Raw genomic sequence first — 24314 nt, forward strand, 5'->3', positions numbered from 1 at the left:
TACATTGTTTTTCACACATCTTTCTCATTGCCTTCCGAGTTTGAGGCTTTGTCTTCTAACTGTGGATGTAAGTATGGTTTTAATCTGAGAATTTGAATCTGTACCTCTTCGGATTAAGTCATGACACGGCTGAGGGCGGCACTGTGCCTGCAGGAGCCGGTCGCTGTGGAGATGACGCCCCCTTGTGCTGACTCCTCATTGTCAGGGGTTCACGGGCTGATTGCTTCAGAGCTGAATTGCCAGGCCTTTCTCCCGAGGTTCTGCTCAGTGGACTTGAACTTTTAACTTTTCAGTTAGCAATCAAGTGTGTTAAGTATTTGCACTGAGTACTCCTCCATTTCATATTTGATCCAACTGGTATCCAAACCAGGAATTCTTACCTAGTTGCTAGAACTTGTTTTTTCAGTGTGTATTTGTGTGTGTGTGTGTGTGTGGGGGGGGGTCCTTCCTTCCTTCCTTCCTTCCTTCCTTCCTTCCTTCCTTCCTTCCTTCCTTCCTTCCTTCCATTTTATATTCATTTGCATCCAGAATCCATGTACATTGAGTTTCACACATTCCTACATTCACATTGTGCTTCAAAGGACATTCATCTTCATTGTGTTTTATAAAGCTAATCACCATTGATCTATGGCTACTATTTCTCTGTCCTTTCAGGACTCTATTGGATCTATCCTAATTTCTTCTCTCCCTCTCTCTGCCCACAAAACTCTTTCACTGCAATGATTTCCCTCCCACCCTAAACTCTGCCTTCTGCCCCATTCCCCCTTTGGACTTTTTATCCACATCTTACTAATTATCCTTCTATTTTTACAATAATGGTCTGATGCAGTATTTGTCCTTATGAGACCGAGTTAATTCACTCAGCATAATGCTCTCTAGACTCTCCCGTGTGTGTGTGTGTGTGTGTGTGTGTGTGTGTGTGTGTGTGTTTTCATGGGTGTTTTGGGTTTTGGGTTTGTTTGGTTTTTTTCTGTTGTTTTTATAATTTGGTGCTCTGTGTGGGGAAAAGTGTAAACAAAATCACATCTTATCTCCCTGCTCACAAACACTCTCTTGTAGATAAAGAGGTGGAGAACTTAGTTCCTGGATCCTAGAGGTGCATTGGAAGTGCTTGTTATTCTTGAGGGTGAGGACTGTTCCAAGGAACAGTAGAGTTTGGCTCAATTTCCTTAGTTTTGTTTTAAAGTTGAATTAGAAACCCAGCTTTGCCCACTTCTAAGAGCAATTGTGACGATTGTAGGGGATAATATGAGGAGCCCCGGTGGTGTAGGGTGGAATGTATTGGGCTACTAACCAAAGGTCAGTAGTTTGAATCCATCAGCAGCTCCACCTCAGAAACAGTGGACGGTTACTGCGAAGGGGACCCAGCTTCCAGGCCGTGGGTTTGCATTTCATTTGGGAGTGAGGTAATGTGAAAGGGCTTTACCTTCATCCTCTAAAAATATCTTTGAAAATCAAAACCAAAACTGTCAAGCCCATTGCCGTCTAGTCGATTCCGACTCGTGATGACCCTCCATCAGTTCCTGAGATTGTAGATCTTTACCACAGAGTGGCTGCTGGATTAGAACTGCCGGGTTAGCAGCCCAGCACTTAACACACTACAACACCCAAGTCAAACTATCTTAAATTCTCGAAGGTGAGGTTCTCTGTCTTTAGAGTTCAAAACCAAGCTTGCCTATCTTCTGATCTTCAAAAAAAAGAAGGCAAAAGAGTGAAGCCCAGGGGTTCTGAGCATGCTCTGAAATGCCTCCCTCACCTCTCGAGAATTTCTGGGCCCAGGTAGCTGCTAAGGAGGCTGCCATCTTCAGAGTGTTAGTGGTTACAGACCCGCAGTGGTTAAATCAATAGTTAATGATGTTCATCGTGTAATTTGAGCCTCTAGTTTGTTTATGCTAGACCAACTTTATCCATACTCCAAACAAATTATCTCTTATAATTACCAGCCCGAAGATAAATCTCTAAATGTTTTTCTGATGATAGTGCTGTGGTTGGCAGGTGTTAAAAGTGCCTCCCAGGGACAAAGATTGAAGATGAGCTGGTTCGCGCAAGCCCTTCAGGCGAGGATGTTGGGCTCTCCACCCCGCTATGTGCAAGGCGCCTTGGATGGTGACGGGTTAATGAAATCTAACAGGCAAAGGTCGTATATCTTTACAAAGGAAATGCAGAGCTGACATGTGATGAATGCGCTCTGTGGGGCTCAGTGGCCGAGGCTGAGTGATAAAACCCACGTTTTATCTGCTTGGTTTCTCTGTAATGTTTATGTCTTAAATACTCCTTGGAGTGATTCTCCTCACCTGCTAGAATGAATGACTCAAAGCAATATAAAAAGAAACAGCTATTTGCAGCCATTGCTTTAAATCAGCTGGGCTGACCGCAAAATATTATGTTAACCATTAACCACCACAACAAACTCTCTTAAAGGAAGAAATAAAAGAATCTATCTTTTCAGCCATTCTATTAGGATACTAAACAATTCCATGCAAGGTTTCATCTCCCTAGAACTTACTGCTCAAAACAGGATGAAAAAAAATATCAATGCATGTAGAGTTAAAAGGCAAGGAAATGTTAATCCTGGAATTATAAAGAGTTAAAGAAACCCGATGTTGTTGAATCGAATCACTGCTGGTTTTAGGAGAAGTTACCAGTTCATTTGCTGTAGTTGTACTGCTGGGCTAAGAGACAGTTCAATAAATCAACTCAAGCTTGATGGATTCTTCAACTCATTGAAATGAGTGTGTGGAAGAGAAAAGAAATCTCTTAGTATTCCCTCTTTGACAAAAGGGTATGCAAAGAGCCTGAATGGATGAATGGTTGATTAATTTTGCCAGAAATTTTCTTGACAGCAGGAAATGTGTTTTTGCATTACTCTGTTTGCCTGGGATTTATTTGGTAGAATATGAATTATTACATGTAAATTTATACCTAAGGCTATGCTGTGGAAGTAGATAGCTCCTGGCGAGGTTTCTGAGTGAGGGATCGGCAATATTTGTGCCTGGTCTCACACTCCAGCCCCTGGCGGGCTGCCCTGCAGCACTGAGTAATGCCTGCCCCACTGATACTCGTAGTCAAGTCAAGCGCTGCTAGTGATTCAATATTGAGCTTGGTTTGAGTGATCATCTGTGCCCTTCTCCAGAAAGCATGGAGCTGGAGGCAACTGGCTGCTGAAGCTGGGTAATTCCTAGACTCATCAACCTGGCAGGTTCCTCAGAGGAGCTTACCTTTAAGTAAAGAAGAGAAGGCACAAGGTATTCCCTGTGCTTTCTAGTTACAGTGCAAGGACAGCATGCAAATTCATGAAGCATTCCATGTACAGTTTGACATAGCCCTGGTGTAGTGGGTTAACTGTAGGCTGCTAACCAAGAGACCAGCAGTTCAAACCTACCAGCTGCCGCATGGGAGAAAAGCAGAATGATAAGGCAGTCTCCTCCCCTTAAGATTTATAAGACCATTATTATAGGATGAGTATGAGGATCTAAGCGGGGGAGCAGAGGGGTGAGGATGGGTGGGGAGGACGTTAATCATATGGCCTCACAATCTGATGGATGGAGGGCTAGGGTGAAGGAAATGGGGAAGTCTGGTGTGAAAAACAATGTATGCGAGGTTTTGAGCAAACCAGTATATAATAAAAATTTTACTTAAAAAAAAAAAGATTCGAGTTCCAGGCCGCTGACCTCTGTTCGCATCCTGCCCCATGCACAATCTCCTGTGCTCCATGATTCATGCGGGGAGCAGGCCGAGGGCTCTGGCCAGGCCCCTTTGTGGGGCTGGATCCCGGATTCCAGGGATCCCACACCCACCCCTGGCCAGTGCTGCCAGTCTTCCGGAGGAAGGTCAAAGTCTGTGGTCACCGCCAGGAGGAATGTTTCTACATCTTGGAAGAAAATTAAAGATCTCTTTAGGAATAGATGGATTTTTGCCACTGTCTGTGATCTAAAATGATTCATTGTCTCTATTGGATTGTGTCTGCACTCCTCGGACACGAGTTGAATAACTCAGACCTGAAAAACGCTCTGATACCTGGATCCATCAATACTTGGTCGATGAGCCAACCCTTTCTCCGGTACCTCCATCCTCTGGAGCCAGCGAAGTAGAAAGTTCCACAAATGTTTCCCACTGTGAACTTCAAGGGGAAATAGGAAGAGGATTTGACGACTTCTATCCATCTTGCAAGGCACACTCCTACAGGAACACTGGTGACTGGAAAAACGACAAATCTGGAAAACTGCACAGAAGAAAGCTTTACAGCAATCAGTGATTCCAGCATCCCAATATTACAACTTACTGAGCAGTTTTCACCATTGACAGCTGACTTTGAGTTTGAAGACTTACTTTCCTGAAGGGATGAGTGAAACTTTAGTAAGAAACAGTCTCTTTGAAGCAGTGGCTATATTCACAGGAGCATTAAAGCCAGCCATATCTTCATTTCTGGTGATGGCCTAGTGACCCTCTCGGGCCTGTCTCATCTGCATAGTTTGGTTAAACATGGACAGGGCCATAGGGCTGTGTATGATTTCCCACAGTTCTGCATGTAAGTGCAGCCATGACTGAGTCCAGAACCACTGAGACTGATTTACATGGATATAATGTGAAATCAGATTACAGCATATGAATTAACCAGTGGGCAGGTACCTTTCCAGGACATGCACAGAACTCAGATGCTGTTACAGAAATTGATAGGTCCTCGTTATAGCCCATTGGATTTCAGTATTCTCCCTCAATCAGAATCCAGAATGAAAAATTTCAGATCAGGTACAGATTCTGGTATTGGAGAAAGTGGGCTGGTGTTCAGTGGCAGTCGCACAGTTAACAGTGACAGGCTGCAGATGTTGTCTTCAAAAACTTTCTCTCCTGCCTTCCTTCCTTAGCTTGGTGCAACTCTGTTTGCAACAGGATCCTGAGAAAAGGCCATCAGCAAGCATTTTATTATCCTGTGCATTTTTTAAACAGATGAAAGAGCAGAGTCAGGATTCTATACTTTCACTGCTGCCTCCTGCTTCTAACAAGCCATCAGCCGCAGTGCCTCCAGGGTCGCCTTGGACTAAGCTGGGATGTGTTTTTCCTGAAGAAAAAGGCTGGAACGGGGAACTCTAGGACTGCCAAGTACTATTATGTCCTATATACGTGACACTCTCTCCTTGCTGCTTTTTTCTTCTATATTACTAGGTACAAATACCAGAATTATATTTGAAAATACAGTTGGCGCACTGGAGAACTTGCCACTTTAATTTGCTTCTATCCAGAGGGGCGTGAGCTTCTAGGCCCCTCGGGTAGCTCAGAGTGCTGTCACAACTCTAGGGACACTTCCGAATTATTTGTGTCTTCTACTCTTGAATTTTTTCCCCCAAGCTGTGACTTAGCCTCTGTCAATTTTTCATTATAACTCTGAGCCAGTTAATTTCTTGGGCATTTTTCTGTCTTCAGGTGAATAAACTTTCAGAGAATAATGCTTCCAAGTACATGTTTTTCTTCCAAATTCTTTGGCTTTTTTGATCAGCTGTTGTTACACCAACTGTTGTTACACCAACAGACTAGTTTCTCTTGGTACCCTTTTTAGAGGATGGGAAAATGTTTCTATGTCCTCATTTTTTCTATTAATACTATAGTAACATCAAACTGAGCCTCACATTAAATGATTTACTTGAAATAAATAGAGACGTTTTAATTTTCTTCTTTTAAAAAAAAGTGCTGGTTAAAGTCACACTTTTCTATGTATGTTATGTAGCCGAAATTCATGCACTCAATGGCAACTTAATAGAGATTTATTCAGTTGAAAAAAAAAGATTCATAGCTTCAGAAACCTGATACAGGGCCGCCACTAGTTAGAATTGTCTCAATGGCAGTATTAGGGTTATTTTTTTTCTATTTACAATATGCTTACAAATCAGCAGGTTTCTCAGTTTTCATTCATTGCAAAGAGATGTAGCTATTGTTTGAGGAATGAGAGACTTGGTAGCAACGAAGTGACAATTTGAGGTAGGCTTTCTACTTATCAGGTCACTAAGGGGGCCCCCGATGGTCTTGTGCTTGACTTCTAGCTTAAGGTGGGCAGTTCAAACCACTCAGCAGTGCCCCAGAAAACCTGGTGGCCTGATTTTATAAGGATTGTCGTTGCTGTTGTTGGTAGGTACCGTAGAGTAATTTCTAAGTCATAGCGATACTGTGTACAACAGAATGAAGCTTGGCCCGGTCCTGAAACATCCTCACAGTAATTGGTGTTTGACCCCAGGGTTCCAGCCGTTGTGCCAATCCAGCTCACTGAAGCTTTTCTCTTTTTCACTGACCCTTTGCTTTAACAAGCATGGTGCCTTCTTAGAATATGCCCAAAGCACCCTCTAAGGAGGACTTCAGCTGTACTTATTCCAAGACATATTAATTCTTCATATGCTTAATTCTTAATATTCTTGACCAACAATCTAGTTCAAAGGCTTAAATTCTCTGATGGTCTTCAGTATTCATTGTCCAGCCTTTGCAAGCATGTAAGGTGATTAAAAATGCCATGGCTCGTGTAAGGAGCACCTTGGTCCTCAAGGCGACATCTTTGCTTCTTAAAAGTTTAAAGAGATATTTGGCAGCGATTTTCCCAGTGCAATATGTCGTTTGATTTCTTGCCTGCAGCTCCCTTGGGAGTTGACTATGAATTCAAGCAAAATTAAAACCCTGTCCATTTTGATCTTTTCTTCATTTATCATAATCTTACTTTATGACCCTGCTTTGAGAATTTCTTTATGTTTGGATGTGGTCCATCCTGAAGGCTACAGTCTTTGATCTTGACTTGTAAGTGCTTTTAGTCCTCTTTCCTTTCTGCAAGCAAGGCTGTTCATTTGCTTATCAAAAGTTGTTCATTAGTCTTCTTCCAATTCTATTGCCATGTTATTCTTACCGTAGTCTAGCTTCTCAGATTATTTGCTTATTTTACAAATTACTCAACCTAAGTATGGGGAAAAATATAGTCTTGACTCTGACATTCTTAACATTAACCACACAATATTCCTTCATTCTGTTCAGCTAGCTCTTGCTCTTTGTATAGGTTTTACCTGACTACAATTAGATGTTCCAGAATGCTTATTCTTCTCAGTATTATCACCAATTTATGATCCATGCAGTCATATGCTTTTGCATAATCAGGAAAGCATCTTTCTGAATTTCTTTGCTTTCAGTTAACATCCTTCTAGCATCAGTAATGATATCCTTCATTTTTTTATCTTTTTCTAATCTAGATTGAATTTCTAGTAGATTCCTGTTAATATACTGTTGCAAACATTTTAAAAAGTCTCTTTACTAGCATAGGATGTTAATGACATTGTTTAGTAATTTCCACTTTCTGTTGGTCACCCTTCTTTAGAAGTGGCACAGGTATGGATCTCTTCCAGTCAGCTGGCCATGTAGCTGTCTTCCAGATTTCTTGGCACAAATGAGTGAACTCTTCCAGTGTGATGAAACAACTCGATGGTATTCCATCAATGACTAAGGCACGCTATGCAGAAGGACCTGGTGATCTACTTCTAAAAATTGACCAATGAAAACCTATAAATAGCAGTTAACGTTGTCAGATATAGTCCTGAAAGATGAGCTCCTCAGGTTACACTCCAGATAAGCTGTCGTTGCAACAAAGTCAAGTCAGCCTTAATGACATGAATGGAATAAACCATTCAGAGCCTTCATTGCTGATGAACTGCAACTCAAAATGAGTGAAAAAAAATCTCTTAAAAATCGGAATATGCAATATACACAGTAAGACTCTAGGAAAATTGGGAGTTATAAAAAATGAGGTGAATATAAGAACATTGATATCCAAAGCATTGTTGTTGCTGTTGTAGGTGCCATCAGCAAAGTACCAGTCACCTATGTCTCACAGAGACCCTTTGAAGCCTTTGATTGGAAGCCTTTGATTGGAGACCCTTTCATTGGAAGCCTTCCTTGTCCTACACCATCCTCCCAATCTCCAACCCTGTGGTGTAGACACTATGTTGGTCCATCTCTTTGAGGGTCTTCCTTCCTTTCACTGACCCTTTACCTTTCCCAGCGTGCTGTCTTTTTCTGTCTTCCTTCCTCATTGTCTGGCTTTCAAATGCATGGGAAGCAATTCAAAATACCATGGATTACTGCACCTTAGTCTTTGAACAGACATTCTTTTACCAATTAGCACTTTAAGGAGATCCTTGATAGCATACTTACCCAATGCAACATATCTTTTGGTTTCTTGACTCTGGCATTAGTGAACAGAAAAGTACTGGTATTGGCCATTTTGAATGAGATACTCATATAGTGTATACTATATCAAGAATGACAAGTTGAAGATGAAAGGCTTCATACTCATCATCAAAAAGTATAACACAAGTGCAACAATGAATGAATGGAAATCCAAAATCTCTGTAAATTTTTATTGAAATTAATAATAAATTTAAATAAAATTTTAAATAAAAGTAAAACACTATATAGTGTAGACAGTGCTATACAGAGTGTAATGTTTGATACTTAACTGAAAGACAGGAATTTCATACCACCTAGGAAGGCTTGATGATCGGCTTCTGAAAGGTCACAGCCTTGACGTTCCCGTTGGGTACAATTGTACTCAGACACATAGGAGGTCACCATGAGTAGGGGTCAACTTGATGGCATCTGTGTATATATGTGTGTGTTTCAGTTCTTTTCTTTGAACACTATACTCAACATATTTTACACTTTATTGCACCTCTGTGAGAAGGTTCTTCCAAGGGCACAGAAGCTGTGCTAGCCAGGGTTACATGTGTGCAGGGACTATCACGCAGAATCCAGAAGTCTAGAGAATGTGCTGAGCATGGGATTGCAGTGCAAGTTCTTACCCGTAAGCCACCACTCGTACCTGAGAATGTGGTGGGGATGGAAGTGGTTTTGGTGCTTAGAGAAATTGGAGTGAGAGAGCAACTTTGTATGGAGGCAGAAGCTTGGAAAGAGTACCACGTTTGTATCCAAATAACATATATGTTGTACATTTTTGCAAAGCACAAAACCATTCATTTCCCATGTATAATGTATGTGTAATATATGTATATACATATTATTTACATAAGCATCTCCCCCCCCATGGAGACATTTTCAGGGAACTTAATGATCTCAATTATCCTTAAGGCTCAACCATGGCTTTAATGTATTTCTTTAATATATTTCAGCTTTAAACATATTTCTGCAAAAACATGGTTATGTAAGCACCTTATGTGTGAAAATATGGTAAGTTGAGTGCAATGGGCAGCATTTGGGAAGGGATTTGGAGAGAAATGGTTGTGAGTTCCAAGCTAAGGCACTCAGCCTGTTCTAGATTTTCCATATCATTGTTAGGAGCCGTCACATCAAGTGGGGCTCACAGTGTCCCCATGAACCGACCTGAATCCTGCCCTATCCTGTGCCATCCTCATTGTCCCTGACACACGTGAGCCTGTTGCTGCAGCCACATGTCAACCCACCTGGGTGGGGGCCTTCCTCTCTTTTGTAGACCCTCCACTTTTCCATCGTAGGTGGAGACAGTCCATCTCTGGATCTCACCTGTCAAATGTCTCAACCTGCAGTGGCACGTGCAGCATTTCTCTATAGAAGTCTCCCTACTCATTAAATCAGGGTTCAGACTAGATACTAATATAGTCACCAAGGATACTTTAATCAGAGAAAAATGGACTTTTGTATAAACATCTCCCCATATGGTGACCTCTTGGTAACATGGGTAGCGTTTTAGGATGAGTGAGAAGAGTGGAGAATAATGCGGGGAAAGTGGGGCAACAAATAAACCCAGAGAGAGAGAGAGAGGCTTTCTAAGCCCCGATCCTCAGCCCCGTGTTCAGCCATTTCTGGAGGTCTTCTTCTCGTAAGAGCTGTCTTAGGAGGCATGCGGGCATTGTACAGATGCTACGCAGACACATGACCCTTGGACCCACTGATGTGATGTCACAGGTCCCAGGAGACACCATGTTGACAAACCACACAACTTAGACACTGTCCATTCTTGTTCGACCAGCTCACAGGTCTGTGTGTGGAACCATTTTCTTGCCTTTGCAGATAGATAAGAAATAGGCAGTATTAGTATTGGTGCCCAAAGAGAGCTGCTCTGGAGACCTAGGTGTTTTGTGCCGCCAGTACAAAGGTGGGCAGTTTGAATCCACTATGTGCTCTGTGAGAGAAAGATGAGCATGGACTGTATCAGGTTCACCTTAGTCTTTAAACTGATATCATTTCTTGTCAATATTCTAGAGATGTCCTTGACAGCAGGCTTTCCCAGTGCAATTTGTTTTTTGATTCCTGACTTCTGGGGCCAAGAATGTTGATTGTGGAATTAAGTAAGCTGAAGTTATCAACAATTTCAATCTCTTTTCTACCCATTATGAAGCTTCCAGTTGGCCCAGTGGTGAGAATCTTTGTTTTCTAGATGTTGGGCTTCAAACCTTATTGGAGTCTGCAGTACTTGACCTTTTGTAGCAAACACCTCATTACTTCCCCAGTTTCAGCAAGCAAGGTTGTGTCATCTGCATAACACAGGTTGTTGAAGAGTTTTCCTCCAATCCTGATACCACATTTCTCCTCATAAAGTCTAGCGTCTTGAATGATCTGTTCTGCATATAGATTAAAAAGTTATGGAGATAAAGTGAATCCCTGATGCACACCTTTCCTGATCCTGAAGCACGCAGTGTTTCCCTGATCAGTTTTTTTTTCAAATAAAAACGTCAACTTTTTATTACCAAAAGAAATTATTTAAAAGTCACAACATGGTTTTTTTTTTTAAAGTGCAATCGAGTTTCTCTTTTTTTTCTTTTCTAGGAATGATAGCATGCCAGTAAATCCCTACAGAACATTTCCAGTTTGGCATCAAGCAGTCAGTTGGTCATTCACATTTGTACTCAAGACAGCAGGCTGGAACAAACCATGCCTGAATTCCACCCTGAAACATGCTTCTGTCACCAAAAGGCAGCACCTGATTGCAGGGATGGGTATTCAGGCTGTACTGAGTATTTTCATTTCACCTGGGGTCTTGAAGCACTTTCTGAAAACTGAATGTGCCTTGAAATTTACCTGTAAAAAGAAGTATAATTCCACCCCTTTGGCAGATGTGTAAACTAAGACACTGAAAGGCCCACAGAGGAAGTGGGCGGGAAAGGGACATCGCATCGCTTGCTTTGTCCTCTGGGTCAGAAAAGTGTCTCATCTGTAATCCTATGGAAATAAATAAAACAAGCATGACTTCCTTGGTTGGTCAGGATGGCAGGGCTTTAGTCAGGAAGGAAAGGCGGTGCTTTTTAAAGTCTTGCCTCTATTCCAACTTTTCCCTGGGAAGGCCATAGTCAACATTCCATGAAGAAGCTGAGGATGCTAGCAGAATGTTGGCGCTGGGCAGGACCTGAGAGATCAGCCCTCAACGAAGGGGACACGTAGCCCCAGAGACACTGTAGTTGCCTAAGGCCACCAGCTAGTTAGCAGCAGAACAGGACTCAACGCAGAGCTTTGCCTCTGAGCCAAGGCCTTTCTTTTGTTTAAAAAAAAATCACATACCACCCAACCCCTTTTGCCTTCCCCTGATCAGTTTTGACTATGGATTCATTGGCCAAGTATAAGTTTTGCATCAACACAATTAAATGTGCTGAGATTCCTGTCTTTTTCAAGGTTAGCCACAATTTGTTGTTATCCACACAGTCAAATGCCTTTGCATAGTTAATGAAATACAGATAGACATTCCTTTGGTACTCTCTGCCATCTAACATTAGTTCTGATGTTCCTAGTGTCACGGCCTCTTCTAACCGCTGCTTGCATATCTGATAGTTCTCAGCTGATGTGTGTTCCAGTTGTTTTGGGATTATCTTCAGCAGGATCTTGCTTGCGTGTGATATTAGTGATATTATTAAATAATTTCCACCTTGTTTTCGAATAGGAACAAATATAGATAAGCTTATACAATACAAGACTTCTGTACAGATTTATTTAGGTAACGTCAAAAGAAGCAGTAGGAAGGAATTGCTCTGCCTTATTAGACTCTGCTCTTTTCTCAAAGTAGGAATTTGGGGCTCAAAGGTGAACTATTTTACTTCGGATCCAAGTATGCTTAGTAAAATGCAAGAACTCAGTCTCAAAAGTAAAACTACTGTATATGAGCATTATTGTAAAAAATAGAAAGATAAGATGACTGAGCACGACATGTACAAATGTTCAGAAGAGGAAGGGAGAGGGAGAGGAGAAGAGGGTGGGAAAAGGGGAAGGATGGGAATCACTAGGAGACTAGAGGTCAAGAGGCAGATGGGGGAGTGAAGGAATAAGAAAAAGTCAATGGGAACTTGAAAATACAGGCTAAAAATAGGCATAGATTCATAGAAATTTTATAAAATACAATTATATGAATGATTAAAACACAATGTAAATGAAAGATTATATAAAACACAATGCGCATGAATGTAACAGTATATATATGAATCGTATTCAAACCAATAAAAATATCAGAAGCGGGGATGAGGCTATAGCCATACTAGCAACTGGGTTCGCAGGGAATTCCCATGGGGGGGCACTTCCCCAGACCTACTGATGCACCCTCAGAGTGGGGCGCAGTGCTGGTCACACAGCTCACCAGATGCTGCTTGCCCAGCTGATGTTGGAGGGCAGCTGACACTGACAACACAGCAAAAACGGAACCTGGCAAGTAATCCATTTTTCCATCGACTGGACCATTCTGCTCTCTCAGTCAGACGCTGGGCACTTTCTATGAACTCGTTGTTGTGATGTGCTGTGGAGTTCAACTGTGAATCATAATGACCTTATGAACAAATCAGAATGCTGCCCTATCCTGTACCATCCTCATAATCACCAACATGAGCCTTTGTGTGGTCAGAATTGTGGAGAATTATCATCCTTGAAACAATTGCGACCAAAGCATCACAGAAGACCTAGACACTTTCTGGTTTATGTAAGGTAGAAAAAAGGGCTCTCAACTCTGCCAGGAGTCCCGGGTTGGTGCAAACCGCTCATGTGCTCCTCTGACACTGAGTCAAGTGGTTGGTGCTCTGAGTTTGCCTTGGAGGAAAAGTCTTGGTGATCTCTTGTGAAAATAATAGCTCACAGAAGCCACGGGGCCACAGTTCTACTTAGATGGATAAGGGGTTGCCATGGGACAGAATCAACTTCATAGAAACTTTTTATTTTAAGTTGTACCTTAAGGCCAAAAATACCCAAACCTGTCATTGTTGCCTCAGCCTCAACTTATAGCATTAAAACAGAAGAGAATTGGTGTTTTCAAACACCCTGTTCACCCATAACCAAACTTAAATAATAGAATCTTCCAGAAGTAAAAAACAACAATCAAAAAAAGTGAACTGGGGAAGGGGAAAGGGAGGAATAGAGGCCAAATATGTGCAACAATGAATGAATGAAAATCCAACTTTTCTGTAAACTTTTATTAAAATCACAATTAAAATTAAAAAAGAAGTTATTTTTTAAAACTCTGTGGAAAAAGAACTAGGAAATTTTCATTTTCCTAGAATAGGAAGTAGATGTTTTAGTAAAATTCTGGCTCTCTCTTGAAAATCACCCTGCTTTATTCTTTGTTTAAAAAAAATCAAAATATTGTTTATTTTATAAGCATACCACGTAAACTAAAACACAATTAGTGGAAATTTTCCATTTTTCCTAACTGAGGAAGAGGAAATATTTGGCCAATTAGTACAAAGTATTTTTAAGGATACTGCCTTATCTGAGGGGTGTTTTCCCCCCTCTTTCCCCCTCACTTTATTTTTATTTTATATTGGTTTGCATACAAAATTTATATACATTGTATATTGTCCTTGTACATCCCATTTCACACATTCCTACACCCCTATTGGGTTTCAAACAATCACTCATATAGATTGGGTTTTATAAAATTAATCACCACTGATCTATGCCTATTCTTACCCCATTGTCTTTTCAGGTCCCCACTGGATCTTTCTTAATTCTTTCACATAGCCACCTCCACTCACTAAACTCTGTTATCCTGTCCTCCCCACCCTCTGGCCCCCTGGCCTCCTGCCCCCTCCCCTTCCTCTTTTTTTACTTTTATCTACATCTTACTATTCTTCTTTTTTAACTATGATGGCCTTATGCAGTATTTGTTTTTACGAGACTATGTTAGTTCACTCAGTGTAATATTTTCTAGACTCTCTCACTCTATTTTCATGGTTTTCTTACCTCTTAAACCAGAGGCAATGAAAGATGTGCCTTGGTTTGCAAAATTAAGTGTAATTTGAATCATTCATTATATTTGCAAGACGCAAGAGGAAGGTCCAGGATGGGGCCAGGTCCAAATCTGTTTGTAGGGTCACCACAAGTCCTTGTCGACTTGACGGCACCTAACAGCAACCCCCCTGCTAAAGGAGGGCTTCTTAAATGGAGTGATTTTATTTCCATCTCCAGGGACATTTAGTAATTTGAGATCTTTTTGGCTGTCACAGCTGGTGAGAGGGGATGATGCTAACGGCATCCAGTGAGTAGAGGCCACAGAAGCTGCTGAATGCCCCCAGTGCACAGGGCAGGCCCTAGCAAGCAAGAGATTTCTGGTTCAAATGGTCCAGTCTGCTGTGTCAAGGTTGAACCTCTGCTCTAAAGGGATTCTTTTTTACTTACTTTGAATTCAAGTCTTTCTGTATTTAGCCTGCTGAGAGCTCTTTATAGATAATTCACGTAAATGACAACAAAATACTAAATAGGACAGCTCACTTCCACTACAGTTAGTCTAAGTACTGTCTACATTGCAGTCAGGACTTCAGGATCATTTATAATTTGTCTGTAAAACAGGTTTATGCCTTGTGTATCTGGAGAATAGGAGATTTGTCAGAAAAAGAAAGTTTGACAGTTATAGTGGAGGCCTAAGTGGTTCGAATCCACCAGCTGCTCCATAGCTGGCTAGTCTCCTTCTGTGCAGTTTGCTGCCTCTGAAAACTCACTGGTGGTCAGCTGTGAGTCTCGGTTCCAACTCAATGGCACTTAACAGCAACAAGCTTCTGAAAACTGTAAGGGCCAGAAAAGAACCCTACACACTGGACTTGTGGACTCTTTTCCCTCAGTCCTGTAGCTCATACTCTATCTTGTATTTTTACCATTGACTAGGCATGATTTCTCTTTTATAAACTTAAACCTTTCCTAAATCTGTGACTCCTCTTATAATACCCTTCTTAATTGGATGCAAGCTTTCATAAAAGGGAAAGTTGACTTTTCCCAATTTTAATTCTTGGTGAAGACCTCTTTCCAAGGATTATGCCTTTTTGTATGACTGGGTTTTTTTATTTTTTTGGTTTCTTTGTTGTTGCTAAGTACCGACCCGGTGAACAAAAGACCTGAACACTGGCACAACTTTAATCGTTTTTCCAAGTTCATAGGGTTTCTGGAGGCAAGCTATTTCAGAAGTGGATGCCACTCCTGCTTCCAAACTTGTTTTAATCAGGGAGCTCCACCAAATATTGTCCACCATGGGTAACCATTATTGCAATTGACACATCAGGGTCCCAGTGTTCAGCATCACAGCAACCACGAGTTACCTCTGTACAGTAAATGGACAGACCAGTGCTATACCATCTAGAAGAATGTTTGATCAAAAACAATTAAAGCCGGGCCTGGGGGCCACAGATTAAAATCACCCACCTTTGACTTAAGTAGCATCACTTTCTGTCGTCTAGGCCAACAAAGCTCTCTCTATGTTGTTGTTGTTTTTGTTGTTGTTAAGTGCTGTTGCGTAACCAGAAATAATGTAGAGATCTGCTGTGTGTGAATGTGAGAGCAATTTCTTGATGCTTGACATCTAGGATGCTCCCTTTTTATACAAATGACTTCCTTGACTGTCAACCTTGTTACAATGATGTCATGTCATGTTTTCAATATACCTCAGTGATTAGTCCAGGTATAGCATCCAGCTTAAGTAGGAAGAACCAGCATTACTTCTCCAAATTTGCAAACTTGAGACCAGCAAGGGACTTTCTCTCCCTAGTGACTAGAACCCTGAAGTGTACCACTGAGGAGCCACTAGAGGGCAGTAGAAAGCCACGAGACGAGGATGGGGACCCCACCCACCAGCACATCCTGGTGACTGGGGGCCCAGACAATCCCTGCCCAGCTCCCATCTTATTCTCCAGGTCTCTCTTGGCTTCTGTGAGGGCACTCTCAGTTCCTTCTTATGCTCTATTAAAGACAGCTCAAGTTAAGTTTCTGTGAGTGACAACTAAGAGAGCCATGACAACATAGTGCCCTTACCTGAAGATGGGAGTCTTTGGGCTCCTCCGACACAGACATCTCAAAAGAAAAGAAAACTACCAACTCCAGAGTCTATCTGCCTTCAGGAGGGGGTTTCTGGTAATTAGCTTAGATTTGCAACAAATGGCACACACAGACTGTTGGCTCTGCGTGTGGGCACTAAGATTGGTGTTTACCCTATTATATTCCAATTTAGGAGTGGCATAAAGTTTGTCAGTGAGCAAATGGAATCATGTAAGAGCACACATATGTGTGGTAAAGTATTGACTTCAGAAGGACTGTATACTGCACTTGGGCAGTCAGATCTTTTTCAGACACCAGCAAAGGTCATTACTTTGGTTGGGATGATTGGCAAGGGGACAAGGGCATTTTCCTCACTTAAATTTAGTGATGGTTGGGGTACTTTTAGCAAATGAGTTGTCAGCAGAAAGGCTTCATTAGACCCATCAGGGTATCTGCCCATGAGGAACGAATCCCAAACTGTACTGACAGTTTCCTTGAGCCAAAATGATGAAGCGCCTCTGACAAGAGCCATATTGTTCTCCCCATGTGAAGAGCGTGAGGAACAAAAGAGACAGTTTGATCTTCATTTGGTCAGGTTAATATTGACACAGCTCAGAGAAATGAGGAGCGCGAGAGTACACCCGTACTGCAAGATCTCGGGAAGCTTGGCCGGGGTGCCCACAAGTCTGGAAGAGGTGCTCAGAGAAAAGAGGTCTTGTGCTTTTTTGAAATAGTGTTCAGACTCTATGACTTTGTTTTCACAAAGCAAAATAAAGCCATAAAGATTAAATTTTGATCTTGTGGCTCAAAACAGGCTAGTAGAGACTTTTTTGGCCCATGTTTCACATCATTATGAAAATTACTTTTTGCAAACACGGGTGTTACTTGCATTATACCATTTTCAAAATTATACACTCTTAATGCATAGGTTTCCCCATGTTTTTATTGTTGTTGTTATGTACTGTAGAGTCAGAACCAACCCATTGCTGACGCTCCAGTGGGTTTTCAGAGGCAGTTAATTGCACGGGAGGAGATTACTTCCCATACAATGCCTTAAATAATTTTTCTCCCATAGAAATCTTTATTAAATCCACACAAACTGCAAAGTGAACCTGGAAAGAAATAGCATTTCTGTGCTCTTCTCTACGTGTCCTCGAATCCACACTGTAGCTGATACTTTTACAGTTTTGGGGCTGTCCTCACAGGAAATGTAAATTAGGTAGAGTTAGCTAATGAGATGATGACATATTCACATTTAATTGGCTGTGAACCTTCCCCGTATCCAACGATTCAATCTACTATTAGTGGGTTCTGAGAGTCTGCTTAGGACCACTCTTCTATGAAGTACATGTTAAGCATCTTTTCCCAGAGTTCATCTCTCTGCTGGCATGACAGCCTCTTAATGATGGCAACGGTGAGAATGGGTCGAGATTTTCATTCGCTTCATTTCAGATTTGCCTAAAACTGGTCTCCTCATTTCAGAGTTCAGAACTCAAACTTGTGAGTCTCAGATGAATTCTCTCCAGTCTTTTGTTCTCTCTCTCTCTTTGCTTGTGTGCACATGTATGTATGTTCTCTTGCCTCTCTTTTTTTCCTTTTGCCAATCTCTATTTTTTTACTAGTTTATTTACAAAATCCAAATACAAATTTGAACAAATTCTTTCCATTCCCCTCACTCCCCCCATCAAATTGGATAACCCAATGATTTGTCCCCCCCTTCCCCCTGTACATCCACATCCCTCTGCTTCCAGCTTCACCCTCCTGGATCCTTTTACTCATTCTACAACAATGGTTTTATACAATATTTATCTGTATGGGGCTGAGTTAGTTCACTCAGCAAAATGCTCTCCAATCCCTCCCAAGTTAGGTAATATCTCCTGTCTCTCTTAATGAAATGGTTGTAACCAGTTGCCGGTGCATCAGTTCCACTTCTCTGCAACCCTGTGTGTCTCAGAGACTTTTCAGTGACTGATTCACAGAAGTAGGTCAGAAATTTCTGGATGGCCTCAGACCTTGGTCCTTTCTATCAGCGCTGAGGGTAGTAGCCATTTATATCACCCGAGTACCAAATTATATGGTTGTAGGAAATATTAAAGTATCTGTCCGATGACATGAAAACTGTAGTCTTCAATAGACACACATATGTTTGCCTTCATTAGTCTTGAGTTCTTCAGCTCAAGTGATAACAGAACAAAGATTATTGCTTGGAAGATTCTAGATTTCTGCCTTAATACTTTTTAACCTGCTGGTTTAATTGAAGCATCCACAGATTGGTGACACTCTGAAGGTTTAGTAGGTGAGGAATTGTGCTGCCAACCCAAAGATGGGTAGTTCAAATTCACCAGCTTCTCCGCAGGAGAAAGATAAGCAGGTTCCACTGTGATTGACAGCCTCTGAAAACCCAGTGGAGAGTCACGTAGGAGTGGTTCCAAATCAACAGCACATAAAAACAACACCATGGTGCATTATAACTGCATTTACAGTTGTTCCTTAGCAGGAAGACTTAGTGTGAACTTGACCGTGAGATTCTCTCAGTGAGAAGCCTGTACCCTCAGAGTAAACGCACCTCTTCTCTCTTCCTAACCTCTTCGACCAGTCCTAAATCCTAGTTTTACATAAGCTTCTGAGCAGCAGAGGAATAATGTGAGGAGTATGAGAGATTTTAATGTGCTAAACAGTGGAATAAGATTTTTCTGTTGTGTTTCTGAAGTACAAAGGCAAGAAAACTGCATGAGGATAATGATGGATAAAGAGTAGCAACTACTAACGATGTTTTTCTGTGTACACAAGTGTGCCTAGTAACTTTTCAAAATATGCATTACTGCAATAATATCATTGCTTTCTTCTACACAGATATTTCTTTTTCATAGGAAAAAAATGCTTTTTTTTTGCTAATAAATAATTTATTTAACAAAACATCAAGTAATAATAAGATACAAAACTACCTGAGGTAGAAACAAAAATTTTTAACATATTTTCATGTTCATTTGGGAGGGGAAAAACTCCCAGAAGATATAAACATTAAGGTTAAAAATTTGTCACCATCTGCATAACTAATGATTTTGAAACTATTTACCTAACACAGGAAAACAGAGTAATACTCCAAAATGAAGGGGCAATTGAACATGAATGCTGAAAACTGGAACATGATTTTTTGTCAGCAATTTCCTCTCATTAAAGAGTAAACATTATTTTCTTTTATATCAAAATCTATTCTAGAATACGAAAAATAAAAGGAAGCAGAGACTTAAATGGAAATATCAGTTGACAAATTACAATAAGAGTATATAAATTTAGAACACTAGGTTCAAAGTGAAAACTAAATAAATGGCAAAGGAAAAAACAGAATAAGCACCTTTGAGTGGAGGATCAAGAAAATATTCAATTCATTTTTAAAGCGGATAAAAAATTGTATCTTTTTTCTTAGCCACTTTAAACTTCTCATAATTTTGGAGCACATTTGTAGTAAAAAGAAAATAATTGTGTTTAAATTTGTATGATGCTAGTATTTGTTTAACAAGTCTAAACCAAAAACCCAGAACTCGAACTGAGCACATTTACTTCATTTCATACCCTTTGAGTAAGAGTTATCTTTATAGTGTAACTATGCATTTTTGTTTTCTCAGCACACCCTACGAACTAGCCAGAAGGAGCCACTGTCCTATTTGATAAAGGCCAGGGATGGTTTATCCTGTCTGAAAATCACCCAATGCATGACAAAGACTTTCATGTTCTCCTGATGGAAGATCAACGATTAATTTTTCTGCGTTGAGATAACAAAGTAGCCTCTCCAAAGGAGGACAGTGGTTCAGTGAGGGCACACATCCCAGGAGAATAAGTTTATGCTTGGCTCTGGTGATAGCAACGTTGAGGCGCCGCCAATCTTTCAAAAGTTCACCAACATTTCCATCCTTATTACTTCTTTTTTTTTTTTTCAGAACTTTGTTATAAATACACATGTTTGGTGAGTGCCATCCTTATTACTTCTAACAAAAGATACTAGGATGACACTTTTATCTCTTCCTTGGTATTTGTCCACTGTATTAACTTCAACCATTTGAATAGAAGCATATGCCAATAAGTCATTAATTATCTTTAATTGCTGCCTATACTGCATCCAGCCTTTATAAAAAGTGAGGTCAGGAAAACTATGAGTTTGGCTTCTATTATATTACTCACACCATTTTTTTTCAACTTGTTCTGGTGCTGGGACCTTGTTTGTATTGAGAAAGCAAACAGGATTGTTTGGCTCAAATACTCCACTCAGCCAAGGATTTTCAGAATAATCAGCATAAAATTCCAGTTCCAACTTCACATTTTTAAAGTTAGGTAGATTTATCACTGCATTGGCCACTTTATCTGATCCACACTCCAGCTTTCCCTCATAGATCAGCTTGTTACTCAATGACATAATTTTACTGTTCATTCTGTACTGAACAGTCAGCTGTACAACGGCATTCTTATTCTCTTCCAGCCTCTTAAATAAGCTTTCACTCATGCCAAGAGCTCTTGCTTCACGGTTTAGCACCAGGGGGGGAAGCTGCTGATGATCCCCCACCAACACAAATCTCCGTGAATAGAAAAGTGGCCCCAGACAGATTGGTTGGCTAATTTGAGAGGCTTCATCCACAATACAAAAATCAAAGATTCTTCGTGAAAAAATGGGATGGTTTATTCCCAAACATGTTGTTGCAACTATAAGATGACTATTGTAGAGTGCTTCTAGAAGAGCTAAAGATTTAATGGACTTCGATCTGCAAATTTCCTCCTCTGTAAATTTCTGGATATCTGGGTGAACTTTCTGACTTTGACCTAAACGCAAAAATCCTACTTTAAACTTTGCTAACTTTAAAAGAATATTGTCACCAGCAGAGTGTGTATAGCTGGTCAAGAAAACACTAAAATCACAGGCGTGCAGAATTCTTACAAGGGTACATATTGTAGTTGTTTTTCCTGTCCCAGGCATGCCTACAATGAGTGTGTAGTCTTTCGAAAGTAGGACCTTCTTCATTGCTTGCCTCTGAGGTTTATTCAACCTTTCAGAATGCAGGCAACTGTGTCCTTTGCATCATGTGGAAGAAAAGAACTGAGGTATGCTGTAAAGTGAGGTTCACGAAGGTCAATGATTAATTCTCGAAGCCTTTCACTGGCATGAGTGTTTTCCATCAATTTAGAAAGATTTCCCAGGGGAGTAACTATATCACAATTCTTTTCTTCCAGGTCTAGTCTGAACAAAGTCGATTCTGGGTGTACTGACAAGTTCCTGTCTAATAAGCAGGTTACTGTTGTTGTGTTAATTTTCTTCACATATCCCCTAGCCACAACAAAGAGTGCTCTCTCTTCTCCACTTAATATAATTTTGTCACCTGACATTAGATTTGTGGCAGGCATTGTACCATTTTTACGCTGGAAATTATGCAAATATTGTCCATCACAAGGTGTCTTTATATTTTCTGTTTTAATCAGGTTTCTGATGCAGTTGCCACTCTTCTCCATTTCTGAAGCAGGCATTAGCCATTTATTTTGGTGATTCTTTCGATTTTCCTTTGATTGTGTTTCCAGGGTTAACATTAAACAACACAGTCTGAAGTACTCTAAGTGTGCAAGCTGCAGGTGCTGGGTTTCTTCCATTATCTTGGGCAGCATACTAACTGGGACTGAACCATCATCCATCTGTTGTTCAAAAGCTCTGCTAGAAAGAGCACAGTTGTCCACTTGTGAACAATATTTACAAGTTTGATAGTCCTCAATGATTTGTGGCTAAGGTGCAAGCTGTATCTTTTCCTTTCCAGATGCAGATTTAGTGATACAGTTAAACAAAGAGAATGCCATCTGGTTTCTCAGCTTTAATAACTCTCTGTTATCAAGGTGTTTGGCAGGCACAGGGTACATCTGACCAGTCTTAAGATAGAGGAGCAGACCAGCTTCAGGATCAGGTCTTCTTTCCTGGCTTAGCAGTGTGTACAGAACCACCTGACTACGGTGTTCAATTGAATTTGATTCTTTGCCAGTTTTAAGTTCCAAAGGCATTATCTTATATTTCATTTTGTATCCTCGATGTATTTTCACACCAACTGTAACATCTATTTTACCCTTCAGTCCAAACCTAGGGGACCAAATGCTTTCTTCAATATCCAGAGCTTTCACAACTTCTACATTACATGTTGAATTATCCTTACTATCATCACTTGGCAGAGAAAGCTGCATCTGAGGGAAATCAGTTGACATATCCTTGTGCATAAAATCTCCAGCCCACTTTGAAAATGAAGGAAGATACTCCTCTACTTCTTGTTTTATTTCCTCCTGATTCAGATTTAGGCAGTGCATTTCCTTCAGGTGCCTTGTTTCTTGAAGAGTGTGCAAAGCAAGTTCTTGTAGCTTTTCTGGGGCAAAACTATCACTTACTGCTTTTTGAAATATTTCATGAAGAATTGTACCAATGAGCATTGGGCGGGTAGTATGGTCAGACTTCCTAAAAGTTTCACTCAGAACAGCTCTTCTCATGCAACGAATACTACTGGCTACACTTGTGCCAGAAATCAGCATGTCTGGATACAGAATCAAATAGCCAAAATCTTTATCAACTATCCAAGTATCAGAGATGCTGTCTCCTTCCAAATGAATGATGTCCATTCCTAAGAATGCACAGCTCTTTATCTTCCAGTGACTGGGAGGCAGTGATGATAAGATGCTTTTCATGGTTTCCCACTTCATTCTGGACAATATTGACAGCTAAAACCAGGTACTGGTTATCCATTCCTCGGCTCAGGGGTGTTTTAGGAAAGGAAATTTCCATTTTTTTTCTGAAACGTCTCCGTGGGCAGCGCGGTCTCATCTCTGAAATTCTTTTCCATCAGCTCTTCCAGCTCATCCAGCTCCTCCATTCCGAGCGCAGGTACCAAAAGCTGTCGCTGGAGAAGACGGGGTTGTTACAACTGAACAGAGAAAAGAGCGCACCAGGAAAAAAATCCTTTAATATGCTTGTTTGCATTATGTTACTCTAGCTAGAAAAGCAGGGGGAAAAAAACCTTAAAAAGGAGACTTATAAATTTCTTTGAGTAGGTTTTAAATTTTAAATTCGTTATATAAGGATGACAGAAAAAGAATCGATGACTTTGAGCTGTGGTGTTGGAGAAGAGCACTGAACATCCCCTGGATGGCCAAGAGAATGAACAGATCTGTCTTAGAGAGGGTGGAGCCAGAGTACTCTTAGGAGGCAAGAATGAGGAGGCTTCACTTTACCCAATTTGGACATGTTGCTAGGAGGTGCTATTCCTTAGAGAAGGACATGCTATTAATGATAATATTGATCAGTAAAATGTTAGTTAGGTTTTATTATTATTACCATGTTGTCAAATCCATGATCTGACTTTCCTGAGTACTGTTGCAAGAGAATCAATATTGAAAAGAATGAATGCAGTAGGAGAAAATGAGGTTTATATTGAAATAAAATCTGATTAAATCAGCAATATGTGGTGATAAAGCTTTTTCCTCATTCAAGGATAGCACTAGTGTTACCGCATAGATTCTGAACTCAGGAACATCGAGTTTCAGGTTTCATTTTTCTCATGTAGTTGTAATACCTCAAAGAAGCTTCTGAAAATTTCAAATAAATGATGCAAAGCATTTACAAGTGCTAAATTGCTAACTTAAAGAGAAATTATGCTAACTATAAAGAGAAATCTACTTGTGTTATAAATTATGGTTCTCCTGACATGCAGATATAACTTATGTTTTAGTTCATATTTGGTAATATTCTAATTGTTTTTATTATTATTAATTTTAGTGAACATTGACAGAGACTTCGGATTTCCATTCATTCATTGTTGTATTTTTCTACCCACCCACCCCTCCCCTGCAGTTTGCTCTTTTTTTTGAAAAAGTAAAAGAAAAATTCTTTCTCTGGTATACAATTCCCCCGCACCCGTCCCACCACCCCAGGTACACTTCACTATGCACCCTTAATTCTGGACTCTTGTGATAACTATGATACCATATCATATATCACTTTTAAATTATTCTCTCCCTCGTCTGTTTCAATGCAGTATACATTTATCCAGTTTGTCTCAGTCTTACCCCAACCCTGATAT

The 24314-nt window shown here is 40.5% G+C and overlaps 1 protein-coding gene and 2 pseudogenes across 1 annotated transcript in view; 2 read left to right on the forward strand and 1 right to left on the reverse strand.

Moving 5' to 3' along the window:
• The window catches only part of PRUNE2 (prune homolog 2 (Drosophila)), a 435757-nt gene that overhangs the window by 236757 nt on the left and 174686 nt on the right, over window positions 1–24314 (forward strand). The window lies entirely within an intron of this gene.
• On the forward strand, window positions 3950–5091 carry LOC102846824 (annotated as a pseudogene).
• LOC102847225 lies at window positions 19911–23117 on the reverse strand (annotated as a pseudogene).

This window comes from Elephantulus edwardii, unplaced genomic scaffold, assembly GCF_000299155.1.
Source record: "Elephantulus edwardii isolate Elephantulus edwardi_28Jun2011 unplaced genomic scaffold, EleEdw1.0 scaffold00108, whole genome shotgun sequence".
NCBI classification, from domain to species: Eukaryota; Metazoa; Chordata; class Mammalia; order Macroscelidea; family Macroscelididae; genus Elephantulus; species Elephantulus edwardii.